Source organism: Dendrobium catenatum, unplaced genomic scaffold (genome assembly GCF_001605985.2).
Source record: "Dendrobium catenatum unplaced genomic scaffold, ASM160598v2 fragScaff_scaffold_130, whole genome shotgun sequence".
In the NCBI taxonomy this organism is placed as follows: Eukaryota; Viridiplantae; Streptophyta; class Magnoliopsida; order Asparagales; family Orchidaceae; genus Dendrobium; species Dendrobium catenatum.
Genome location: NW_021318592.1, coordinates 422,170 through 430,909, shown reverse-complemented (window position 1 = coordinate 430,909; position 8,740 = coordinate 422,170).

Here is an 8,740-nt window from a genome sequence, read left to right as displayed (position 1 = left end):
AAATGGGGAAGATGATTTAAAGTTTTTATTTGCAAAAATTAGAACTAGAAGAGTGTGCTCTAATTCTATGGTCAATTTATTTGCTAACAATCCTACTTCTTCTAGAGCAGATGTTGTTATCTCTTTAATCCAGTATTACCAAAGACTTTACAACCCCTCTTCCCCCCCTTCCCTCAACTCTACTCAGGCCTGCTTTCCCTCTGGATGAGGCTATCCGTATGACCTCTTTGGTGCTTGATGAGGAGGTAAAAAAAGCTGTTTTTTCGGGCAAATCTAATTCTGCTCCTGGACCAGATGGATTTAATTTCTTTTTTTACAAATCTTCCTGGCATATTATTGGTCCTCTGGTTTGCAGGGTTGTACATTCTTTCTTTCAAAAATGCTATATGCCTAATGGTCTCAAAGCTACTGCTCTGGCTATCATTCCTAAACATAAGCATGCTTATGAAATTTCTGATTTTAGACCTATTGCATTATGTAATGTTCTTTACAAAATTATTGCAAAGGTTATTGCTGATAGATTGAAGCCGGTTATGCCTTTGATTGTCATGGATAATCAAGCTGGCTTTGTTAAATCTAGAGTATCCACTGATAATATTTTGCTTGCTAGTGATATTCTTTCATATGCTGGTAGGAGAAGGGGGAGTAACATTTTCTTTGCTAAGTTGGACATTAAAAAGGCCTTTGATTCTCTGAGTCGTGAATTTTTGCTCTCTAGGCTTTCACAGAAAGGTTTTCCTCCTCTTTTTGTTAACTGGATTAAAGCTTGTATCTCTAACGTTAACTTCTCAATTCTGCTCAATGGTGCTTTAGAGGGTTTCTTTCCTTCATCTGCTGGACTAAGACAGGGTTGCCCTCTTAGTCCCTACCTCTTTTTCCTTGTGATGGATGCTTTCTCAAATCTTTTGGAATGCAGTGGCTTTAAAGGTATATCTGTGGATAACTTCTCTCTTACTCATTTGCTATATGCTGACGATGTTCTTATATTTGGGGAGGCCTCTATTGAAAACTGTAATAAGTTGGCTATCGTTCTAAGGGACTTTGCAAACTCCACGGGGCTTTATGTGAACTATGACAAGAGTGCAATTATGCTTACCAAAAATCAGAGGAATGTTCAGGCTATTTGTCAGTCTTTATCTATTTTCAACATAGTTAATAAGATCAATTACCTTGGCATTCTTTTATCTTTTTACAAGCAAAAAATAGAGGACTTCTTGCTGCTTTTGGATAGTATCAACAAGCAAATGAATGGATGGAAGGCCAACCTGTTATCCTTTGCGGGCAAACTTCAGTACATTAAATTTACTATTCAAAACACCATTGCATATTGGATTAGGGGGTCAATCTTACCAAAAACTGTATACAAACATTTCAAAAAAGCCTGTTCCAGGTTTTTGTTTTTTGGTGATTCTATGTCTGCTAAGAAACTGCACATGGTGTCTTGGGATAGGATTTGTAGGCCTAAATATAATGGGGGTTTGGGCATTCCCTCCATTTCTGCTTTACAATTTTCATATAGCTGCTCTGTAATTCACAGGATGTATAATGCCCCTTCTCCTCTATCCAAATGGCTTATTTGCTACCACAAATCCCCGTGGAAGCCTCCTCGTGTATCTGATTCTAAAATCTGGAAGCTTATCTGTAATACTGCTATGGATGCAAAACACTGTTTTACCTTTAGCATTTCCCAGCAGGCTCCCATTCATTTCATATGGGATCACTGGTGCAACAATCAAACCATTTATGAGTATTTGGGGGGCAATCCGGATGGTATTTCTCATGACTTTTGCTTAAATGAATTAATTATTGGCACTCAGTGGGTTTTTCCGGATCACTTTCCTTTGAATTTGAAAAATCTCCTTGCTGAGATCAATATTGGTGATGCTGGGCATTGTTTGTTGTGGAAAAACCGCAGTACTCATAAATTCAAAAACTTTATGGATGAATACTATTCAGATCTACCTAGCTGCTCTTGGTTTAAGTTGGTTTGGCCTAAGAGAAATATCCTTAAACATTCTGTGTTTGTATGGATGGCTTTAGCTGGAGGCCTCAAAACTGCGGATGCTTTACAAACTCGTACTTGCTACCTGTAATCTATGTCATGCATGCAACGAATCTGTTTCACATTTGTTTTTCGAATGTGACTATTCTTACACTGTCATTACCGCTCTAATGCCTGGTTTGCGGAGTTTTCTCTTTAGGCCTAATATTCTGCAGGTTTTTGAGTGGATTAAATGTAAATACAAAGGCAACAAGAAGGTTAAATACTTCTTCTTTGTGTTTCTCAGTTGTGCTATTTATAATATCTGGAAAGAGAGGAATGGCAGAAGGTTTGGGAATATTTTTAACTATAATATACATTGATTTACAATGTTAAAAGGAATATGGCTGAGAAAATTACAAAATGGGAAAACTCTTTGGTTTATCTGGAATTGCTGTAAGGTGGTGGGCTGCTATTATGGTGGCTCTTATATGTTTATTGCCACACGACGAGATCATGCACGCACACCTGACCTGGACAATGATGAAGCTCCCGGTTTTGGTTCCCTTGGATGGCCTTTGGGGCAACCAGGGATTTCTGTTATTGCTGCGAATTATTGTCCACCCAGAGCAGGTACACAAATATTACGAAGAGTCTTGAGCAAAAAGAAGACCGCAGAAAAACACACCAATCCCTAGAGATGGCAGGAAGCATGAAGAAATCGGGCTCAGGAAAAAACCAGTCTTCACCTACTTGAGGAAAAAACCCCCGGTTGCCAAAAATGCCATCAGATGTGAATAAGTTGCAGAATTAGCCATCCAGGGGGGAGGATGAAGACTGCACATCATCGCCCCCTGCGTAGCTATAGAGACGAGAAACCAAATCCTCGGAAAGACATCACAGAGAAGGCACTTAGAGATTGAATAAATAGATTCCAGCATATAAGAACTGATATATATTTCATTGATCACCTGTATTCCTTTTTGTTCCTATGGTTATATGTTTTATCTTTGCTTTATATATTAACTATTTGAGTAAACATACTCATAATGCTACCTATAGGGCATAAATTTTCTAACATCATCATTATACCTTATTTTGGGCATATATATCTTGGGGCTTACAAGAATAAAAAGAAAAGTCCTACTAAAGTTGTACCAGTCGTGGAACGTCATTAGCTTAGTCAAACACTTAAAGTAGCGATACATATTTATTTCGCTACTTGTGTAAATTTAATTCAATTGAATATATATATAATTTGTAGTAATAACATTTTATCATATTACATCTTATAATTTATATTATTTCTCCCATACATTGATCATCGGTTTCCGCAATTTTTTTTTTTTTTTGGGAAAAATCGGGCGAACCCATTTTCATTGATAAGAGATAGAAAAGCTAGTTACATGTGTAGAAGATCAAAAAAGTGATCACTAACAAAAACAGAAATCAAAGGAAAAAGAGCACCAAAGTGCCAAAAAACACATGCTAAAAGGAATACAAAATTTGCTGGAGAGCAGGCATTGTCCACCCAGAGCAGGTACACAAATATTACGAAGAGTCTTGAGCAAAAAGAAGACCGCAGAAAAACACACCAATCCCTAGAGATAGCAGGAAGCATGAAGAAATCGGGCTCAGGAAAAAACCAGTCTTCACCTACTTGAGGAAAAAACCCCCGGTTGCCAAAAATGCCATCAGATGTGAATAAGTTGCAGAATTAGCCATCCAGGGGGGAGGATGAAGACTGCACATCATCGCCCCCTGCGTAGCTATAGAGACGAGAAACCAAATCCTCGGAAAGACATCACAGAGAAGGCACTTAGAGATTGAATAAATAGATTCCAGCATATAAGAACCAACAAAAACACCAAAGCCAGTCAGTAGTTTTTCCATCTTTTCAGTTTTAAATCTACCGCCTTCTTTATCAAAAGCTGAACAGTAGTTTGGCTTTTAAAATGATGTACAAATTTCCTTTCATTTCTCTCCCTCCAAAGGTAATAAACAGCAGCCCAAAGAGTCAAAAATTTCACCTCAGAAGTACCAGAAGTCGAATCACCACAGTTAATAAGATAATCAGAAATCTGAAATAAGTTTGGTCTCAAAAGAAAAGAGCTAATAGCCGGAATCAGAGAAGTGATAATGCTGAAAGTGTAATCACATTCAAAAAAGAGATGAGATACACTCTCAGCATTGCATTGGCAAAAGACGCACATCGGATTCACATAAATATTTCTTTTCTGCAAGGCGTCAGTAGTTTTTAAACCACCAACAAAACATAACCAAGCATAAATAGAGAATCTAAGAGCAGAATGCTTGTGCCACACAGCCTTATACCAATTAACCTCAGCCTCCGTTTTGTAAAAATCCATCATGAAGCAATGAAATTTCTGCCTGTCATTGGCACCCCAAGAGATACAATGCCTTCTATCCCCACAAACAATGGGAATAGGAGAGACAACATTCTTAAAATTATCAGAGCAAATACTAGGGAAGTTCCAGTTTCCATTAGCAATGAGAGAATCCAACCTGGCATTAACAGAACATATAGAGGTATAGGATTCAAAGTCCGGAATATCTTGTATGTGTAAACCATTATACCAATGGTCCCAAAGAAGACTAATAGGGCTATTATCCGTGACTTTAAAAAAGAAATTGGGCTTAGCTTTGGTGGCTGTAAGACAAATACTTTTCCACATTGCAGAAGAGGAGGGAGAATGAGGTTTCCACGAAGAACAATGAATCATAAAAAACCAATCAGATAAAGGAGACCGTGTTTGATACAATCTGAGGATAAGTGAGCAATCAAAAGCATAACGAATAGCATGAAAATTTGGAATGCCAAGACCACCCTTTTCTTTTGGTTTACAAGTGTTAGCCCATGAAACCATATGGAGCTTTCTAGAATCAATATTGCCAAAATATAAAAATTTTGCAGAAAGTTTTGCCATTTGCTTACAAATGGATTTAGGTATTATAGCTCCGCGAATCCAGTATGCTATAGTATTCCATATTGTAAATTTAAGAAACTGGAGCCTACCGGGGAAAGATAAACTCTTTGCTTTCCATCCAGAAAGTCTGTTAGAAATCACATCAAGAAGGGGAGAGAAATGGGAAAGACGGGTTCTGTTAATAGAAATAGGGATTCCCAAATAAGATAGGGAGTTGCCAACATTGTGAATGTTAAGGATGTCACAGATATCCTTGCCAAAAGGATAATTATCTTGCAAAATAATAGTGCTTTTAGCTGGATTAACCTTGAGGCCAGAAGAAAGAGCAAATCTCTGAAGAATAGAGTTCAGAATATTACAGTTTCGCACATTAGCTTGCCCAAAAACCAGGACATCATCAGCATAAAGTAAATGGGAAATTTTGAAACCTTTGATGTTAACCGGTTGGAAAGTAAAATCACCATTCACATTGTCCAGCAGGCTAGAAAGAGCATCCATAGCTATACAAAATAGATAAGGGCTCAGGGGGCAGCCCTGCCTTAACCCAACAGAAGAGGGAATATAGCCTTCCAATTGCCCATCCATAAATATAGAAAAATTCACACCCGTAATGCAAGCTTTAACCCATTTAATAAAAATGGGGGGGATGCCCTTCTGCGCCATTCTTTGAAATAAGAAATCTCTCGAGAGAGAGTCAAAAGCCTTTTTAATGTCTAACTTAGCACACATATAGGGGACTTTGGTGCATTTTTTGAAAAATCTCAAAAGCTCAGAGGCTAAAATGACATTGTCAGTCGAGATCCGATGCTTAATAAAACCAGCTTGAGCCATATCAATGATATGAGGCATAAAACACTTTAGTCTATTAGCTAAAATTTTTGAAATTATCTTATATAAAGTGTTGCACAGAGAGATTGGCCTGAAATCAGAGATAGTATTCACATGAGAGGTTTTAGGAATCAGAAATAAAGCCGTAGCCTTAATCCCAGAAGGGATGTAACCTTTTATGAAGAAGGATTGAATTGCTTTGCATAGAGAAGGACCAATGATGTGCCACCCGGTCTTGTAAAAGTGGAAATTAAATCCGTCAGGGCCAGCGGAAGAAGAAGAATCCCCAGAAAAAACTGCATTCTTAATCTCGGTTTCAGAAATGGGCAAGGTAAGAGACAAAAAATCAGCATTGGGGATAGATCTACCAACCGGTAAAGGAACAGAATCCTGAGTAATAGAGACAACAGGATTAAACAACTCATGGAAGTGAGAAATGACCTTCTGTTTTTCACCAAACACATTCCCAGAATTATCCGACATAATATTCTTCAAAGCAGTAGCATTATAGGATTTCCTTATACGGATTTTTGAGTAGAGAAATTTAAGGTCATCCTCCCCATGTTTTAGCCATTTGGCCTTAGCTCTTTGAGACATCCAAGAAGTCCACGACGAAGTAAGTTCAGCAATATTACCATTAGTGTTCTTCAATTCAGCATTAAGAGTGGGATTCAAAGGATCCGCATCAAGAGAAGAAAGAAGAGTCAGTTGCTTTTCATGCAAATTATGAAGAACAGATTGAATAGCATTGGCAGAAGCCCAATGTTTAGCTTTGATTGCAAATTTGAGCCTCCTTAGCTTGTTGGAAAAATCAGACAGCAGATTTCCAACCGAGGCCTCGAGGAATATATCCATCAAAAGGCGCCAGTACTCATTGTTATAGGTCCAGTAGTTCTTAAACTGAAACCGGCAAAAAGAAAGAATAGGAGAACCATTCTTGAGAATAATGGGGCTGTGATCAGAGCAGTAAGGCCTATCCACAAAGTAAGAAGAGTGAGGAAAATTGTCAATCCAAGCTTCATTGACAAGAGCCCTGTCAAGTTTTATATGGATGGGATTCTCAGATTGCTGATTAAACCAAGAGAAGAAAAGACCAGAGGAGGTAAGATCAATGAGGTGATTGTCAAAGATGAAGAAGTTGAAGTCCCCCATCCTACTGAAATGAAGAGGAGAGCCACCAGATTTCTCATTTTGATACCTATAACAATTAAAGTCTCCCATAATAATCCACGGAATGTCAGGAGATGGAGAATTGGAGTGTAGATTAAACCAGAGATTCAGTCTATCTTCTGCAGAATTAGAGCCATAAACAGCAGTGAGAAAAAAAATAATGTTTGGGGTACATGTAACAAATCCACATATGAGCTGAGTGGAGAAAAAAGTAGGGATAAAAGAGACCCTGTCTCTATCCCATTTAATCCATATTCTACCGGAAGCAGAAAGGTTGAAATTATTGCAGCTTTCTTCTGAATCAAAGACCTTGTGAGAAGAAATGAACCACGGGTCGAGCATAGAATTGGCATGAATCCTATTCTCCATGATACAGATTAAATCCAGTTTATGTTTTTGGATTAATTGCTTGCAAATGCTGACTTTGCTGGGATTGTTAAACCCCCTTAAGTTCCAAGAACCTACGGACGGAAGAGTCATTGAGACTTAGATGTAGTTGGTTGAGGCTTCTTATGCTTGCCTCTAGTGTTTTTTGCTGCTGATGAAGGTGGGGGCTGATGGATAAAGACTGCTTTTTGTTTTGGAGGAACAATAACTTCCTCTTCCCTATTCAAGAATTTTTCCAAAACAGGGTCAATGTCTTCAGAAAAAACATCTGTTTGGATATCCATGAAGGCATCAAATTTGTTTGAGGAGACAACACCAGCAACTTGAGATTGAGGATCAGAATGATTGATAGTGGAGATTATAGTGTCGTCGGTGGGAGAGTTCAAGTTTGGTATAGTGGCGGATTGATGTGGTTGAAGCTTGGAAGCGGAGGTTTGATCAGGTGTAACAATAGGATGGGATGATTTTGAAGGGGTGGAGGAGGAAGGAATGTCAGCTAGGGAGGTGGTACCAGTTGGCTTCTGTGGACTATGAATAATCTTGAGGTTCGGTTGCGGAGGCAAGGCTCTGTTATGACCACCCGGAGTAGAGCTTTTTCCCCATTGTTTTGCGGAGCACGAGAGGTACTTCTCCCTCTAAAATTGGTGTTTTTCTTGTTATGTTCCCCATTTTGATTCATAGCATTGGAAGGACATGAGGCAGAAGAGTGAAATAACGATTCACAAGTTTCACAGTGGGAAGGTCTCCATTCATACTGAACTTTAACATTCATGATTTCATCTTCAATAGATATAAGTATGTAATCTGGGTATTTGGTCTTGCTATTGACCTGTATGCAGACGCGTGCATAGGTCAATCGAGTTTTCTGAGCGGTAAGAGCATCAACAGCTAAGGGGATGCCAATCTTGCTGGCAATACGGGAAATACCATCTGAGTTTCAGACACAGAGAGGAAGGTCCAGAAGTTTAACCCAAATAGGAACAGAGGAAAAATTTTCTCTAACTGGCTTAAACCTAGGATACCATTTTTGTAAAATGAAAGGGCGGCCTAAGAGGAACCACACTCCCCCATTCCAAGCCATTTCATAATCCACAGGAGATGAGAATTTTATCAGAAAGAAACCATCGCTCAGATTGAAAAGTTGAATAGTACCTTGGAGCTTCCAAGTTTTCTTTAAGGCAGCAAGAAGAGCCTCATAGTAAGGACGCCTACCAACCGAAAAACCAACCAAAGCTTGATTCCACTCTTCAGCAGCAGCATCCGTTTTAGATTTATGGAAAATGAGAACTTCGTCAGGCTCTTCTCTGAGATCTACGGGAAGATCTTTGGACGAAAGGCAGGCCGGGGTAACGATATTCGTCCAGCTCCGGAGAGGAGGTTGAACCGGGGGAACAGTAGCAGGAAGATGAGAAAGGGGAGGGGGGGG